General features: G+C 48.4%; 1 long non-coding RNA gene across 3 annotated transcripts; it reads left to right on the forward strand.

The window, feature by feature from the left end:
* Positions 1-489: 489 nt before the first annotated feature.
* On the forward strand, positions 490-3,305 carry LOC109750957 (uncharacterized). Of its 3 annotated transcripts, XR_012181721.1 has the most exons (4): positions 490-1,013; positions 1,129-1,218; positions 2,344-2,403; positions 2,929-3,305. It is a non-coding gene; the product is annotated as an uncharacterized lncRNA (long non-coding RNA). The 3 variants fall into 3 exon arrangements; XR_012181722.1 differs by lacking the exon at positions 1,129-1,218 and having other exon boundaries at positions 500-1,013; XR_012181720.1 differs by lacking the exon at positions 490-1,013 and having other exon boundaries at positions 1,044-1,218.
* The last annotated feature ends 15,749 nt before the right edge of the window (positions 3,306-19,054 follow it).

Below are 19,054 nucleotides of genomic sequence, written 5' to 3' on the forward strand. Positions count from 1 at the left end.
CTATGCATTTTTTCACCCCATTTACATATAAAGTTTATTTAATTTAGAGCTACGGTTAATTAGTTATGAAATAAAACATTTTAACATGGCATTTATGCAAACTTAAACAAACAGCAAGTTTAACCATTTTAAACATGGATGACAGTTGCATATTATGAAACTAGACAAAATTCTAAGCATTTTACATATATGACATGATCTATTTGGATGCATGGATATTTAGTTATTCACAAATCAAAATGATGGCATTTCTGAAATTATGCAAAAGAAAATAAAACAACAGGGGAACACGGGCTGAGCCAGCCACTGTCAATGACGAGGGGGCCCGGGGTGCTGAGGTGGCAGGAGTGTGGGTGTGGAGAGGGGTGTGTGTGGACAGAGAGAATGACGAGTGGGGTCCCACTGTCATAGAGGCCAAAATGGTACTCCCTCCGTCCGAGAAAAGTTGTCACCATGGCGTTTTTGCAGAAAACCCCTCCCTAAACTCCCGACACAACCCGTACTCCTCGTCTTCTCCAATCGACACACCCCGCCGCTCCGACACGGGCGCGTCGACGCCGGAGCTCCCCTGCTCAGCTTCACCGTGCTGCTCCCCTGCTCTCCCGCGCGTCCTCCTCCGCCGCCGGGGAGGCCTACGCCGCCGCTCCCTCCTGCCTCGCGCAGCTCCCCTGCCCCCTTGCCTGCCTCCCAAATCTCCCCTCTTTCACCCCCAAAGTCGTTTCTTCTTCCTCCCGCTGCGTCTCCTGCTTGCGCGCGGCGGCGACACCTCCTCCTCGTTGCCCCCGACGCCAGAGGAGGCACGGGGCAAGCAGCAGTGTCTCGCGCTGCGCTTGCGCCACCTCGGGTGCGCGTGGGACTATGCACCGGTCGCCGCTTCGGCCGTGCGCCAGTCCGCAAAGGAGGAGGAAGGGGGTTCCGTTCGCCGCCAAGGCGTACTGGGTATGCTCCTCGAGTCCCCGCTCTTCAGGCCCCTCCTCACCTCCCTCATCAAGAAGCAGAACAACATGACGCAGGTCCTCTTCTCCCTTGTCAGCTTTCATTTTGTTTGAAATTATTTTGGCCAACAACTCCGTGGTTTGCTTCTGTTGATTCTGGTCTTGTTATGTTGGGGGCGAGCACATGCTGCAGCGCACGGTGATCCATTTCTTTCATTCAGTCAAGTTCTTTCATTCAGTCATGTTCTTTCATTCAGTCAAGTTCTACTAATCCCGCCGAAGGGTAAGACAGTGTGTGTCCCTTTGAAATTGTCACTTGAATTTTGTATAGTTCTTGAATTTTGTATAGTTCGGATAGATGTTCCAGTTCTTTCATTCAGTCAAGTTGTACTGAAACTTTCCGCAAAAACAAAAAAAATAAAATTCTGCTGAAACTGAGAAAAGGCACAGAAACATGAATGTGCTGCCATGTGCCTGAATGTGCCTGAATGTGCTGATAATTCTTTCTCAAATTAGCCTGAATGTGCTGCGCCGACCTTTGATGATAGTGTATTCTTCTAAATTGTGCATGAATCTGTAGCACACCATGACACTCCTATTATTGGATCATCTCCATTTTTATTTTCTCCTTTAGATCATCTCCATTTTTATTTTCACTTTTCAGTTTTACATGTAGATTTTGACCCCAAAAAACACATGGTCTTTTTAACACTTTTCAGTTTGCATTATCCTGGATATAGAACATGGATCTCTGAATAATTTAAATATTCTGAATAATTCAATAATTGACAGAGGCATAACAATTGAAATGTAGCTTCAAATGTCAAAAATTAGTGTCCTGGATACAGAACATGGATCAGTTTTCAGTTTGCGTAACACTTTTCAGTTTGCATTATCCTTCTCTGAATAATTCAAATGTCCTGGATACAGAACATGGATAACACTGTATATTTAGTGTAGAATCTTTTTAGTAACTTTGAATTTTGACTACTACTTCTGCTGTTTAGTAACTTTTCTGAATTTTGGCCACTACTACAGTAAGTTCAAGTGAGTAACTATAGTAACTTCAAGTGAGTAACTCCATTTTCTGATTTTTTTTTACATAAAACTAACCATGATATTTGTTCCTCTGTTCTGGTCATAATTATAATCTGATTGCTGAACCCTTAATCATTCTCATAATGTTTACATGACGCACAATTATACTGCCGTCAAAACTACTCCATACACACACTGTCGAAACTGACAAGATGGTGGTGGAGGTGGGAATAAATGTTCAGTATTGGTGCATTTTCTGTGCTTACAAAATTCAGATTGAATTTCACTACCAAAAGAAAAGAAGTGGAGATTAAATGTTGCATTCTACTTACTTCACCTGTGTGTAACTCTTTTGGTGCATTTTCTGCAGAACCTATGTGTAGCTGCAGCATACAGGTCAGTTCATCAACTGCTCGAAGAAGAAAAGAAGGTGGCATTTCCTTGCCTTTAGCATACAAGCCAGTTCACTTAATGTCCTCTGGTGCTATATTTCTGAGAACATCCAAGTTTTTACTTATCACTTTGCTAGCATTCACAAGTCTATTGAAGCGTGCATGTCTTTGTGAATCTTGCTGTCTACTCCAAGTAGATGGTGTAGAGCCTGGCAAAGGATATTAGTACTTGGTGCATTCGAAGTTTATAACCACTCTAGATTTACAAGTGTTTACTGAAGATGACAAGTGTTTATAACCACTAAGGAATGCCTTTCTTCGGTAGTACTGGATCTATAAATAAGGCCTTGTAGATAAAAAGCCCAAGTACAGTCTTACTTGCAAGCATTCTTTTATCTTTTTCTACACAACTAGGATGCTTGCTAGTTTAAGTTTTCAACTGTATTTATTGCATGTGCATTTATGTGGAATTCCAAAACTCAAAATTTGATTTTACTAAGCGTTGACATGTCGTTAGCATTTTCTGTTCTTTTGAATTTATTGGTGTATATAATTCTGGTCAGCGCCGCTGCTGGAGCAGTAGACGTTTTGCACAATAAGGTGCCGCAAGTCATCAAAGCACAGACAGAGGGACTCCATGAGGGCTACTCTGCCCAGAGGTGGGCCGGATAGGTCTCAGCGAAGTTCATCCAGCTGCTGGACCAAGTACAGTCTTATCATAAACCAAAGTAAGTTTCACAACACAAATTCTCAGGCTCCTTATCATAAATCAGAGGATATCATTCCTAGCATTAAGCAGTTTAAGGACTTACAACAGCTAAGTTGATTTCAGTTTGCAAAACAGAGAAAATTAGATGTTTGAAGTGGGATTGTCTGATTGTACAGGCATTTTGTAACACCTACTCCATCTAGCATCTAGCAACTCTGCAGTCTGATTGTACAGGCATTTTGTCTGGAACTGAATTAAGTATGCAGTCATGAAGTGGTGATTATTTGAAGCAATTAAGTATGATGGCATTTTGTACTTCAGTTTATTTATACACATTCTCAAATCATTCTCAGATCCTGCCATCTCTATACATATTTTTTGTGCTTCAGTTTATTTATACACATTCTCAAATCATTGCTTGCAGCAGTAGAGTTTCTCAAATTTATGTTTAGCATTTCATCACCGCATCTTTGAAATTTATTTGTGATCATTTGTCAGATCTTGCTTCAAATAATCCAAATTTAGATCGACTTTAGTATTACTACAACTTCTCTGAAATCAACTGACCTCTCATCTGTCATTTTCATTTTACTTATGCTATGTTTCATCTATTCGGTATACCAAATCTTGCAATCTTGTCATTGGCTTGAATGAGCATTATCAATATCAAACAGTTTGCATCATTACCGACATCTGAGTTTAGTGTCAGGTACTGCATCATCACAGTTTGCATCATTACACACTATTCCTGATCCACTGCACAATTTCACAGGAGGAGTAATTGAACAAACTATTCCTGTTCCACTGCTCAATTTCACATCAATGATACACTTTGAGAGTAATTTCACATCAATTTTGCAAAGGCGGCAGAGGAGGCGGGAGGAAAACATGGAGTGGTACCAGCAGAGGTAGGAGAGGAGGCGGTAAGCAGAGGTAGCAGCGGAGGTGGGAGGCGGCACTCGTCCTGGGAGCTACGCAAGTGGGAGGCGGCGCTAGGCCCGACGATGGATGCGCTGGTCACCTCTGCGGTCGGCGGTGGAGCAGCGGCGGCCCGGAACTTGCCCAACTCCCTCACCGGAGTGGGTGGCCGCTGCCGGCACGAGCAAGGGGCCGGGGACGCGAGCAGCACAACAAGGAGGAGCCGCTCGTCAGCCGTGGAGCCGCCGCCCGTCAGCCGTGGAGCAGGTAAGCAGGGGTGGCGCAAATTGGCAGTCGTGGTGCAGGTGGGCCTTCGTCGCCGGCGGCTGGGGTGCGCGGTGCCGACAGGCGACGGTGGCTGGGGCGTGCGTTGCAGCTGCGACGGGAGGTGGAAGAAGCAGACTGGGTTGATTAGCACCAGTTTTAAAAGGATAAGGGGCTTTTTACAAAATTACATTTGAACTAAGCTGATGACAACTTTTCTCGAATGGAGGGAGTAAAAATTAGGCATTTCACAACTGGCCCGATAGGGATTCGAACCTGTGTCTGTAAGGTAAGTGGGAGAGGTTTCAACCACTGGGCTATGTTCGAGTGGTTTGGTTAAGGGTGCGGCCGAGCTGCTCTTAAACAGTTAGGGGCCCTGGCTTGGCTTCTTCTACGGAAACATAGGAGATGGCATCGTCGCCGGCGAGCAACGGCGGCACGGCAGGACTCCGTATGCGGCGGCGGGCGTGCGGGAAGGAGTAGCAGTGCTGATCCAAGGGCCCGGAAGGCTACGAGCGGCGGGGCGCTCAAGTTCGAGCTCGACTCGCCTCGGGCATGCGGACGCGCGCAGTGGCAGGGAAGGGAAACGCGGCGAGGCGACGGGTCCTTGCGTTCGAGCGCGGGCGCGCGGTCAGGGTGCGGGCGTAGGTACGGCGACACGCGACGTGGGGCAGAGAGGGGGGTTGTGCTCGAGTTCGAGCATGTGTGTGCAAAGTTGTGGTTGCGGGAGCCCGAGGACGAGCTAGTGCTTGACTCGGGCCGTCTCGGCGCTGCCGAACTGAGGCGACGGCGAGCAGGAATGCAGGATTGCGGGCGAGGCATGTCGGTGCGCGTGCGTGCAAGGAAACTGGCAAGGACGCGAGCATAGCATGGAGTGCGTGGAAGCACCTACGGACAGAGAGCGAGGTGCTCTGTTTCGTGCGCAAGGCGAGGTTACAGCGACAAGTCTCTCACATGAACATATCGAGGCTGAATCAGAAGCAAACGACGTCGAGGGAGAGCGAGGAGGGGAGGCTGCTCACCGGGGTCCCGTAGGACAAGACGAAGAGGCCGAAATTCGACGACAGAGGTGCGAGGAGGCGCTGATCATGGCGGCGTTCGGCTCCGTGAAGAAGACGAGCGGAGGAGGAAGACGAGGGTGCAGGCGACACCATCTTGACGGCCCGCGGCGCCGTCGACTGTCGTGGTCGGAGGCGACGCAGACGACGTCAGGGAAGACGACGCCCACGGCGGAGGCGGATGGTTCTCGCTAGAAGCTTGCCGGCGACGAGCTCGCTCTCACGAACTCGCTCGGGACCAAAGAGGCGATGGCTATGGTGGGCGACTCACCTGCGGCGGCGGCGGAGGGAGGAGAGGGATAGAAGGGAAACCCTAGGGGACGAGGCGCTGGCTTAAAAAGGGGCTAGGGCGACGGGACGACGCGACGGTGCTCTCGTGCTCGCGGTCCCCATGGCGACGGCGAGAGGAGAGGGAAAGGTGGGTGCGGTGCTACAGGGAGGCGCTGACAGGTGGGGCTGAAGCGACCACGTGGCGTGGGGCTAGCGGGGTTAGGCTCAGGCGCGGGTGAGAAAAGCATGAGAGGGAGAGGGCGCGGGTGGCTGAGCGGGCTGGCTGGTGCGCTTGGCGTGCTGGCGCGCGGGGCTAGCTGGGCCGGCCTGGGAGGCCGAGGCCCAGGTAGGCGGCTGCTGCTGGGTTGCACCGCTACTGCTGCTTTCTTTTCTTTTCCATTTCTTCAGACAGAAATACAAAAGGAAAGAGGAGAGGAAAAAGGAGAGGAGCTAGAGAAATATAAAAATATTCTCATGATCCTGAAAATGTGCTCTATTTAATAAAATTGGTTTGTAGATTTTTAAAGGAAGTAAAAATAATTCAAGTTTGAATTAAATTCAAACTTGAACCATTTTAAACCCTAACCAAAACAATTCCAATTGAGATGAAATTTGACAGAGAGGCTAGGTACATGGTGTTAAAATATTGGGGAAAAGATGAACATTAAAAGAGAAGGGAAAGTGCCACTTGTAGAAATGGAAGAAAGGGAAGGAAGGAGGAGTGATGGTGCAAGAACCACACATGGAGCATGCAACAATACAACATGCATGAATATGACAATGCACATGATGATTATGAGAATGCAAACAGACACAAGCACAAATGCAATATGACAAGGTAAGCATGGCAATGCAATGAGTAAAACAACATAACAAAACAAGATGAGCCCAAAAGATGGAACCCCAAATGGAATTGGATGGAGATCAACATGGATATATTGCTAAATATGAAAGTTTTACATCTAGGATGTTACAACTCTCCACCACTACAAGAGGATCTCGTCCCGAGATCTAAGGGATGGCACCGGATAGAAACAAAAGAGGAAGAGAAGAGGTAAAACTAAGTTGCTTATTCGACCAATGAGTGAAGCCAAAGAACCTTGAGAGGTTGAAAAGTTGAAAGAAAGAACACAACAGAGTTGAACACAATTGAGAGCACCGCGGTAGAAAATAGAAACAAGGAACACCATGTGAACCTTAGAGGTTGCAAAGCTATGAAGGACGAGTACGATGGACAAGAAGGAATTGAAACCACTCTGGTTGAAACGAATTAAACAAGGAACAAGGAAGAACAAATTCGGACAACACTCCGGTTTAAAAGAGATGCAAGACTTGATAAGATGAAAAGAACTTGAAGAGATGACACAACATTCGGGTTAAATGGATAAGCAAGGAAAAAGAAAAGAACATGATCTTTGCAAAACGAGATTATAGGAAGAAGAGAGCAACCTTATAACGCCTCCGGAACAAAAGAATAGTAGCTAGGTTGTTGGGATAAAGGGACAGAGAAGAAAATGACAACTTCCACCACAATTGAATTTCAAAAGCATCCTTGCAAGGAAGGATTGACCGGAGTTCTTGGAAAAAATCCTCAACGAAAAGAATAAGCTTGTTATGGACTTATGAAAAACATCTCAAAACTTTGAGGTCAAATCCTGCCACAAACGGAAACAATTGCTTGCTTTAGATCGACGAGGAGATGAAAACTTCTTCCGCCGAGAGGATAGGAGAAAACTTGGGTCATAGATAAGCACCACAATAACAATATTCCTTAGGGAAGGCTGTAGGTGGAATATAACCCAAGATAACTCCAACGAAGAGATTAATGGATTTAAAATACCTCATTCTTAACAACATGTGAATCGCGAAACATGACTGAAAATTGTCAAGCATGACATAACACCATCTCAAGAGATAAGGTAGAAAGAATTGCACTTCGAAATGCAAAATGAAGAATACTTGAACTTCTTAAAACAAACATGTGTTGAACACCATGTTTATTTTAGAGTATAGCTTGGTGGATCTTAACTTCGAGAGAAATCTTGACGAACAATTGAAGAATGAAAAGAATCCTGGACGAATGTAACGCCCACGATGCGGCTATATCTCCCACGTGTCGAGGCACGACTTAGAGGCATAACCGCATTGTGGTTTTGTCACAAGAAGGGTCATCTTCACACAATTCCATGTAATGACCAAGAATGGGATAATGAGAGTTGGCTTACAATCGCCACTTCACACAATACATAAATATAATATTCATGCATCATCCAAAATCCACACATAGACCGACTACGGTCAAATCCAAATGAAAATAAGATAACCCCAAATGCTAGATCCCCGATCGTCCCAACTGGGCTCCACTACTGATCATCAGGAAAAGACACATAGTAACGACCACGTTCCTCATCGAACTCCCACTTGAGGTCGATCCCATCATCTGCACTGGCATCGTCGGCACCTGCAACTGTTTTGGTAGAATCTGCGAGTCACGAGGACTCAGCAATCTCACACCCGCGAGATCAAAACTATTTAAGCTTATAGGAAAGGATGGTGTAATGAGGTGGAGCTGCAGCAGGCAATAAGCATATATGGTGGCTAACATACGCAAATGAGAGCGAGAAGAGAAGCAACAGAACGGTCGTCAACTAGTAATGACCAAGAAGTGATCCTGAACTCCTACTTACGTCATTCATAACTCAAACCGTGTTCACTTCCCGGACTCCGCCGAGAAGAGACCATCACGGCTACACACATGGTTGATGTATTTGTTCTCTACAACCGGACATTAACAAATTCCCATCTGCCTCATAACCGCGGGCACGGCTTTCGAAAGATAATACCCTGCAGGGGTGTCCCAACTTAGCCCATTATAAGCTCTCACGGTCAACGAAGGATAAACCTTCTCCCGGAAAGACCCGATCAGTCTCGGAATCCCGGTTTGCAAGACATTTCGACAATGGTAAAACAAGACCAGCAAAGCCGCCCGAATGTGCCGACAAATCCCCTTAGGAGCTGCACATATCTCGTTCTCAGGGCACACCGGATAAGCGAAGCGTACAAGTACCAACATAACCCAAGTTGCCAAGGGACGGTCCCGCACGGTGCTCTAGTTTGGACCAGCACTCAGAGAAACACTGGCCCGGGGGTTAAAATAAGATGACCCTCGGGCTCGCGAAAACCCGGGGAAAAAGGCTTAGGTGGCAAATGGTAAAACCAAAGTTGGGCCTTGCTGGAGGAGTTTTATTCAAGGCGAACTGTCAAGGGGGTCCCATAAATCACCCAACCGCGTAAGGAACGCAAACTCAAGGAACATAATACCGGTAAGACAGAAACTAGGGCGGCAAGAGTGGAACAAAACACCAGGCATAAGGCCGAGCCTTCCACCCTTTAGCAAATATATAGATGCATTAATTAAATAAGAGATATTGTGATATCCAAAATATCCATGTTCTAACATGGAACAAACTTCAACTTCACATGCAACTAGTAACGCTATAAGAAGGGCTGAGCAAAAGCGGTAACTTAGCCAAACAACGGTTTGCTAGGAAAAGGTGGTTAGGGGCTTGACATGGCGATATGGGAGGCATGATATAGCAAGTGGTAGGTAGCGCAGCATGGCAATAGAACGAACAACTAGCAAAGCAAAGATAGAAGTGATTTCGAGGGTATGGTCATGTTGCCTGCAAGGTTCTCAGAGTTGTCGAAAGCTTGATCCTCGTAAGCGTACTCAACAGGTTCCTCGTTCACGAACTCGTCTCCCGGCTCTACCCACAACAAGAACACAAGCAACGGAACCACAATCAATCACGGGAAATGCACAAGCAACATGATGCAAAACATGAATGATATGCAAGATATGATATGCGATGCATATGCGTGCTCCGGAAGAAAAATGATGAACAAGGCAGTAACTTGGCAAACCAAGCATGCCACTGGAAAGATGAGATGATTTTGGTCGAAATCGATATAAAGATCACCGGAAACGGATGCACGGTTTGCAAATGGCAAGCAAAACAAGAATGACACGAATCTGCGATTAACAGCATGATAGCACTTAAAATGCAACAAGTAACAATGCTACAACACTCCAACATAGCAACAAAGCATATGACAGCAATCTACAGGAGATGCTTGACAAAAGATGAACACTGAGATACGGCTAGATCACAACATAACAGGCTGAAACAAACATGGCAAAAGTGCAAAAGATATCAGGTCCACAGACTTGGTGAAATTACTGGACATGCCTGAAACAGCATCAGGTAGCAATGTTCAAAGCACGAAATGAACATGCTACAAGAACTTAACATGGAAAAACAAGGCATGGCAGTATTCTACTAGATGCATATGACAAAAGTCCCTTACTGACCATAAGCCAAAAAGGACCAGAAGATATGATGGCAACCATGTAAACATAGCAAGTTTCGTTAACAGGTTTCAGACTTGGCAAAAAACAGAGCATGGCAGAAACAATAATATGAAGGCATCTTGTTGAGCTTGATGCACTCACCACAAAGCAATGAATGACAAAAAAGCATACCTACAGCAAGATGGCATATTTATGAAGCTATCCATGGCAAGAGCAAATACATAGCATGTATGGATCAACTACAACAAGCTTGGCAAAATTGAATAACACGTAAACAATCTGACAGAAATATTTTATAGCAAAAGTAGAGCAAGATAGAGTCATGCTATGGCACTCCATATTGCAAACAAGGGCAGGAATGGATCAATTACAACAATATCTACAAAACATCCTTACTGAATATCTCCAAAATATGCATGGATCTCTCTGTAGCATCAAGTATACATGGCAACAAAATAACAGCAGACAAAGACTTGAAGAAATTACTAAGTCTCTGAAATCAGAAACATTATGGAGCCTAGTTTGCATGCTTGTGCTAGTCACCACAGAGATCACAAAAATACATGGCATACACCTCTCTAAAGATGGCATGTCATACAACAAAACACATGTAGAGCTCATGCCCACAAGATGCACAGATTAAATGCAACAAAAATAACAAATCCACAAGTTCTGATAATTAACAGCAGATAACAGCAACTAGCACTCTTGCACCAGAGATTTGGGCATCAAGATGAACTCACATGAATATGGTGCAATGGAACAAATGAAGAGCATCACGAGACGAACATTTCGATATATTACACGCGCGAAACGGAGCTATATGCAGAGAGTTATGATGCAAAGAACATGGCAATATACCGAAAAATAACATGACTTAAGAAATATTTCGGGGGATCTCGGGGTCAACCTGAGGGTTGACTGGATCGGGATCTCGGCTCGGGCTCGTCGCCAGCGCTGGAGCTGCGGGAGGAGACGACGGCGGCCGGGCGGCGGAGGAAGAGGAGGACGGCGAGGCGCGGGTCGGAGGGAGTGGAGGAGGCGACGGCGCGGCGGGGTCCGCGCGGCGGCGGCGCCGGTCCGGCGGCGACCCACAGTGGTGGCGAGGGCGTGAGGGCGGCGCCGACCGGCGGGCGAGGCGGCGGTGGCGCGCCGGCGCGAGCGCGCGAGGAGGCGCACTCTCGGGCGGCGGGGCAACGGGCTTCGGGGGCCCGCGGCGGGCCTGGCGGGCCAGTGGCGGGGACTGCGCTGCGGCGACAGGTGGCGGCTGCGGGCGGCGGCGGGTTTGTCCGGCGCGGTACGGACACGTCCGGTGGCGCCGGAGGCGATTTTCTAGGGTTTGGACTGCGAATGTCTCGGGAAGGGAGGTGTATATATATAGGTAGAGGGAGCTAGGAGGCTCCAAATGAGGTGCGGTTTTCGCCCACACGATCGTGATCGAACGACCTAGAGCATGGAGATGACTTAGAGGGGTTTTGGGCTGGTTTTGAGGGGGGTTTTGCTGCAACACACAAGCGGACTTTGCGGATGCCCGGTTAACCGTTGGAGTACGAAACGACCTCCAAATGGAACGAAACTTGACCGGTGGTCTTCCAGTGGTATACCAAGGCCACTTGACAAGCCTCGGTCCATTCCGAGAACGTTCAACACCCGCTCACGAAAAGAAACAAGAGGGGTGCGCCGGAGGAGGTGGGAGTACCGGATTGCAAAACGGGCAACGGGGAAAATGCTCGGATGCATGAGATGAACACGTATGCAAATGCAATGCACATGATGACATGATATGAGATGCATGACCTGAACAAAATGCAAAACGAAAGACAAAACCCGACCACGAAGAGAATATCATAACACATAGCCGAAAATGGCAAGAGTTGGAGTTACAAATATGGAAAGTTACATCCGGGGTGTTACAACGAACCACCATGTAGAGTCTCCATGAAGAACTCCGTTAATAAAAGAAAGATCCAACAAAAGGAAAGTTGAAAAGAACGAGAAGAAGCCTTGCAATGATTTAGATGGAGCTTCGCGACAAGCTAATGCGGAAAACTTGGAACTCCGGAAGAAGATGAACACATATAACTGAGAAATTGATATCACTACGAACTCCGGAAGAAGGAATTGAATTCACTTAGATGAAGCAAGAATAAGAATTATGTTATGCGCATCCTTCACCAATTTAAATTGATGACAAGCAATGGATTTGGCATACTACTTATTCTTCTTGAAAAGATTGAAAGAGATATAGCCATACTTGGGAAGGTCTTCAATGAACCACCGGTAGGATTTAAACAACGAATACATTGATATGATAATGAAGGAAGAAAAGATAAAGAAACACCGGGAAGAATTAGAAAACGAGCGAATATACTTGAAGAAATTAAGATGCAAGAGAACGAAGAGATCATGAGCTGACTAGAGTATACTTGAACGATGCACCGGTAAGATTTGGAGAACGAGAGCTAAAAGCTGAGAATGAGGAATTTGTTCTTGAATGACGGCCGTCGGAAGATATAGAAACGAAAACAACTCCTGAAATGCTTCGGATGAGTATGACAAGAATTCTTGATGATCGGAACAATTTGAGAGGATGGCATCAAGCTTGCACCACGAATCTTCGAGAGAACGGACAAGATTTAGGAGAAATCCCTCTTCGGTCTCAAATGTTGAGAATGGTGATGAGAACCACCATGAATTGTTGAGGCACTCCGGAATGAAGAATAGAAAGGTTGAACCAACGATGAAAAGAATATGAAAGCGAACTTGGAGGATACATTTGACTGATGAGAAATCATTCTTGTGTCAAACTTTGAAAGAATTTGAGAATGTCTCCAGATAAATTAGAAGAGTCAGGTAAGATCCTGGGAAAGGACCTGTGGGTTAGGGCCCACTCAAAAGAAACACCGTTGAAATGATTACTTGAAAGGGAGATTGCACCGGTTGAATTAAATGGCTTGAACGAATTAAGAATGGAAACACAAATCTTCTGAGATATCTTCAACACTCCGGAACCCTTGAATAGCGAGAAGTGAATGATTAAGAGGTCCACCGGCATGAGAAAGCATTTGAAAGGAGGAGAAGGGATATGATCAACACCGAAAGCTTGCATTGAAACCACCGGGGAAGATAAGAGAACAAAAAATGATAAACTTGAAGCTTCCTTTAACATCTTCATGAGAATCACCGGATAAGAACATTGAAGCAAAATAATGAAGAGACTTCACAGCAATAAAATGGATGCTTGATTAAGATATATGAGTCCTTGAATAAAAGTGTGGGAGGGCGGGAAAACAAAGGCAACTTGGGTCGGATGAAATGAACACCGTTGAGAAAACTTAGAATTGATCTAGCAAATATTGAAAGGGTATGATTAACTTGAAGAGAAGCACACCGGTTGGAAAGAATTGAAAAGACAACCTTGATGATCAAGAAGGATTAGCATCCACATAGAAATATGAGAACACCGTTTAGGGAAGGTATGGAATCAACACTTGACATCAAAGCAACTCGAATACCACAACAAAAACAAAACAAGGATTCGGCTCGCAGAATAAGCCGGAACAAATACATATGATAGAGATTTTCCCAATCCCATATCCTGCATTTGTCGGAAAGATATTTGTCGGCGTTCTGGGAACGGGGGTCCCCAGACTTGCCTGCCTGCGGCCCATGGCGTGGCTCTGCGAGTGGGCCCGTACGGTCCATCTTCACCAACAAGCATTCGAGACCCTCGCGAGGGGCCAAGCCTCGCGAGGCGGACGACACAAGACCTCCTCGGGAGCGGCCTCACCAGGCTGGCTTACGAGGGGCGGAGAGATCAAGGCATGGCAAACCTCGCGAGGTTCTCATGACGTGAGCCATGACAATCGAGACCAGGCGGGCGCCAGCGCGCATAGTGTCCTTGTTTCCTCTTTGGTGCTAAGGAGGCAAGCGCAGGCGAGGAGTACTGTTGAGGATATAGACCTTAGAGTCACCCGCCAGGAGGGGCCGGGTTACTCATAATGGTCATCGCCAGAAGCCCGGCGCCAAGCTTGAAGACGGTGGGCCAAAGATGGGCTTAAGAGCCGGATATGGCTTAAGGCCCGTAGTTACAATCATCATTATGGTAGAACTTGTAGTGTAAGGCAAGAATAGTTGAGAGTCCGAGCCGGACACTCTTATGAGCCGGCTGGGACTCTAAGGGCTGCTGGGCGTCAACCTCTCTATATAAAGGGACGGCCCGACAGCGGTTTAGGGACAAGAAAAGATCTCATCGAGAGCCGGGCATAGCAGTTAAGCTCCCTGGTCATCGAAACCCTAATCAATACCACCTCAACTGGACGTAGGCTTTTACCTTCACCGTAAGGGGCCGAACCAGTATAAACCCTCGCGTTCCTTGTCCCGTTAACCCCTTCAAGCTTCCTAGCGGCGATGGCTCCACGACTAAGTCCTAGCTTGAGGACATCTGCCGTGACAATTCCACGACAGTTGGCGCCCACCGTGGGGCCAGCGCACGGTGGATTTGAGTTCTTGAAGGGCAGCTTCGAAGGGCTCAAGGGATACGCTGTGGGCCGGATGACCAAGAGTCGTCGCGGCAAGCTCTACATCGACGATGCAAACTGGGGCCCCGACGCCGGCTCAATTGAGTACGGGTACCGGGTCCCCTTCGACGGAATTCATGTTTTCATTGGCAAGATTGGTGAGCCGGGCCCTGAGCCGGATCTTTGCGCCGATCTCATCGAGACGGCTCAGCGTGCACGACCCGCCCGGGCCCTGCCTGCCTTAAAGCATACTTTTGTGGGATGCATCCATGGAGGGCTCTCTGATAGATCTGGATCTGGTGATGAGACGGCCGCCGGCTCTGACGGCGAGTCGTCCACCGATGAGTCAAACTCGTTGTATCAACTTCAAGATGACAGGCTCATGGGTTGTTCCGATGGTGACAGTATTCCGGACCCGTTTGAGCCGCCAAGCCGGGTTGGAATCTTCATGGCCGGTGCGCAGCCTGTTCAGAACCCTGCTGCTGGAGCGGGAAACCCGGTGCCCTCGCCGGCTCAGGTGCTGATGGATCTCACGGACAAGATGACGGCCCTGTTGACCGCCACGGTTGACCCGGCGGATCAAGCTCAGCATGACGCGGAGGTGGCGCAGTTAAAGTTAGATCTAGTGAAAGCCAAAGAGGATCTGGCAGCGGAAGGGATCAGGATGGCTGCGGAGAGGGCGGCTCTCGACGCCCAAACCCAGTTGATCCAGGCGCAGTCCTTCCGGCTCACGATGGATCAGAACGCGTCCAATGAGGTCATGAGAAGGAGGCATCCAAAGGCCCAGTCTCGGCTCCCTCCGGTTTACGATCCCCGAAACCTCTTCAACACGCCAGGTGCAGGGTCTAGTAACCCGCCAGGGATCATAGTGCCCGGGTCTGGGAACCCTGTTCAGCCACAAGTAATGGGGCCTCCCCGGGTGAGCCCTGCCCCGCCTCAGTATGTGCCAATATCACCGGGTCATTATGCTAACCCGCTGGAGAACATGGTCGCCGCTGCAGCGCGGCTGGCGGCCCTCCCAATTGATGGCGACTCTCCGACGGCCGTTGAAACCCGCCGGGTCAGGGAACTCCTTCAGACAGCACTGGCGCATCAAGAGGCGTACTCCTACAGCCGGGACAGGATCCACTCGACCCCTTGTCCAGGCCGGAGCCCGAGTTACAGCAGACACATGGTCTCAGCGACCGGCTCAAGTAACGTCCGACGCCATGACCCGCCCCCTGGCCATGGCCCGGCTCATAACGGAGCCTTTCACGCAGCAGACTAAGACAGATCGCGGCAAGAGGCGGAGCAGGTGCCTCAGTTGACGGCTTACCAGACTCCCCCGGCTTATCCGATGACTTCCGTCGACGTGGGTATCCCTACCAGGACTGGAGGTGTCCCTTGTTTAGTGCCAGCTCTCTGCAATGAGCGTCTACCAAAGGACTTCAAAGGCCCTAGGAAGGTGCCTAATTACACGGCTGACTTACAACCCGCAGCCTAGATCGAAAGCTACGAGATGGCCATGGAACTACTGGCGATCAGTGAAGCGGCGATGGCCAAGTACTTCACCATGATGTTGGATGGGACTGCCCGCACTTGGTTGAAAGGGCTACCACCGAACTCCATCGGGTCTTGGGCTGAGCTGAAAGCCCGGTTCATCCAAAACTTCAAAGACACCTGTAGGCAGTCTATGTCAATAGTGGATTTGACTAACTGTAAACAACAGGAGGGTGAGTCTACGACACATTGGGTTCGCCGGGTTAAGGAGATAATACATTCCTCTGATAAGATGGATGCTGGCTCTGCAGTCTTAATGTTGGAACAGAATTGTCGTTTCATGCCCCTGAAGATGAAACTCGGGCGGCTTAAGCGGGACTGCAGTGATATGGGTACACTGATGGCGGCTCTCGTCAAGTACGCCGATTCTGATAGTACCAAGGACCCCGCTTCAGATGATGAAAGGACAGGGAAGGGAAAGAAGAACGACAATGGCAAGGGTCCTCAGCATAACCCGGGGAACCAAGGAGGTGGCAAGAGCAAGGCCGATGGCAGCCTAGAATTCGTAGCCAACGCCAGCTCACAGGGTAATAACCAGCGACGCAAGGGGAGGCCCCCTCCCCGAGCCGGCGGGTCAGGCCCGACGCTGGAGCAGCTGTTGAATGAGCCTTGTCCAAGGCATGGCTCTAGAGAGAAGCCAGCTACTCATCTATGGAAGGATTGTGCAATCATGAAGGCCTTTAAGAATCCCAACGCCTTTAATGGCAACAATGGCCCGGGCGTTGGCTCAGGCGCCGGCGGCTTTCATGGCCCGGGCGGCGGCTCAAATTCTAATCCTCAGAACGGTCAAGGGGGCTTTTATCAGCAGTCTGGCCAGGGTCATCAACAGCAGCAGGGGGGTTATCAGACCAATCCAAAGCAGCTTAGCGGTGGACAGTATCATGTGTTTACCACCAGTCTGTGTAAGCGAGATCAGAAGCTTCATAAGAGGGCTGTGAATGCTGTTGAGCCGGCGGTTCCACGCTACTTGCGGTGGTCTGAGCAGCCTATAGTGTGGAGTAGGGAGGATCACCCTCCCCGGGTGGATAATCCGGGACACTTGGCCTTGGTGGTGGCTCCTCAGGTGGGAGGATATAAGTTCACTAAGGTGCTCATGGATGGAGGCAGCAGCATCAACATCCTCTATTATGAGACGTTCCGTCGTATGAGGTTGATTGATAAGAACCTCAACCAGTCAAACACTATTTTTCATGGTGTGGTACCTGGTAAGTCGGCTTATCCAGCCGGCAAGATCGAGTTGGAAGTGGCCTTTGGAGATGAGCACAACTACAGGGTGGAAAAATTGACCTTTGAGGTGGTCAAGATAAGAAGTCCGTACCATGCCATATTTGGGCGGCCGGCTTACGCCAAGTTCATGGCACGGCCGTGTTACGTGTATTTACAGCTCAAGATGCCGGGTCATAATGGGACCATTACGGTTCACGGCAGCCGGAAGGTGGCCCTGGAGTGTGAGGAAGGCGATGCAGCTTATGCAGAATCTGTTTGCGCAACAGAGGAGTTGAAGTTTTACAAAGACAACGTTGACCCGACAGATATGACCTCTCTGAAAAAGCCGACTACGGAGCATGAGCCGGCAATGAAATTTAAGTCGGCTGATGAGACTAAACTTGTTGATTTTGTTCCAGGAGATTCATCTCAGCAGTTTAGCATCAGTGCCAATCTGGATCCAAAATAGGAAAGCGCGCTCATCGAGTTCATCCGTGAGAATAGGGACATTTTTGCATGGAAGCCGTCTGACATGCCAGGTGTACCTAGAGAACTCGCTGAGCACACTCTCAATGTTGATCCGAAATTTAAGCCGGTCAGGCAGTTCCTTCGGCGGTTTAATGAAGAGAGGCGGAAAACTATTGGTGAAGAGGTGGCCCGGCTCTTAGCTGCTGGATTTATTGTTGAAGTCTTTCACCCGGAGTGGTTGGCTAACCCGGTCCTCGTCCTTAAGAAGAACGGCACCTGGCGGATGTGTGTGGACTACACGGACTTAAACAAGGCGTGTCCGGCTGATCCTTTTGCCCTTTCCCGTATTGATCAAATTATTGATGCTACGGCAGGTTGTGAGCGCTTAAGTTTCTTGGATGCTTATTCTGGATATCATCAGATTAAAATGGCAGTTAAGGACCAGGAGAAGACGGCGTTCATCACTCCCTTTGGAGCCTTCTGCTATGTGTCCATGCCCTTTGGACTCAAGAGTGCACAGGCGACTTATCAGCGTTGCGTGCAGAACTATCTTCATAACCAGATTGGGCGCAACGTTCATGCTTATGTGGACGATATTGTGGTTAAATCCAGGAAGGAGGAAACCCTGATAGATGATCTGAAGGAAACCTTTGATAATCTCCGGGTCTACAAGATGATGCTTAACCCGGCCAAGTGTGTTTTTGGTGTTCCTGCAGGCAAACTCTTGGGTTTCTTGGTTTCTAACAGAGGCATTGAAGCTAACCCGGAGAAGATCAAGGCCATCACCTCCCTGGCTAAGCTGGCGTGTATAAATGACGTCCAACGCTTGGCGGGTCGCATCGATGCTTTAAGCCGGTTTATAAGCCGTTTGGGTGAGAAGGCCATGCCATTATATTAGTTAATGAAGAAAACTGATGACTTTGTCTGGAATGATGCAGCTAATACTGCTTTTGAGGATTTGAAGAGGCAGCTGGCAGAGCCCCCAGTCCTTGCTGCTCCGGTTGATAAGGAGCTTTTATTACTGTATGTGGCGGCTAACACACGAGCCGTTAGTGTGGCGGTAGTGGTGGAGCGCAAGGAGGAGGGTAAGGAGCATCCGGTTCAGCGGCCGGTTTATTATGTCAGCGAAGTGCTCATCGAGTCCAAACTGCGGTATCCACATTGGCAGAAGCTTGTTTATGGTGTGTTCATGGCGAGCCGGAAGCTTAAACATTATTTTCAGGGTCATCCCATCATTGTGGTCAGTTCTGCCCCTCTGGGTGATATCATTCAAAACAGAGAGGCCACAGGGAGAGTGGCTAAGTGGGCTATAGAGCTCGGACCTCATGGTCTGAAATACGTGCCACGCACTGCTGTTAAATCTCA

This window comes from Aegilops tauschii, chromosome 4 (genome assembly GCF_002575655.3).
Source record: "Aegilops tauschii subsp. strangulata cultivar AL8/78 chromosome 4, Aet v6.0, whole genome shotgun sequence".
NCBI classification, from domain to species: Eukaryota; Viridiplantae; Streptophyta; class Magnoliopsida; order Poales; family Poaceae; genus Aegilops; species Aegilops tauschii.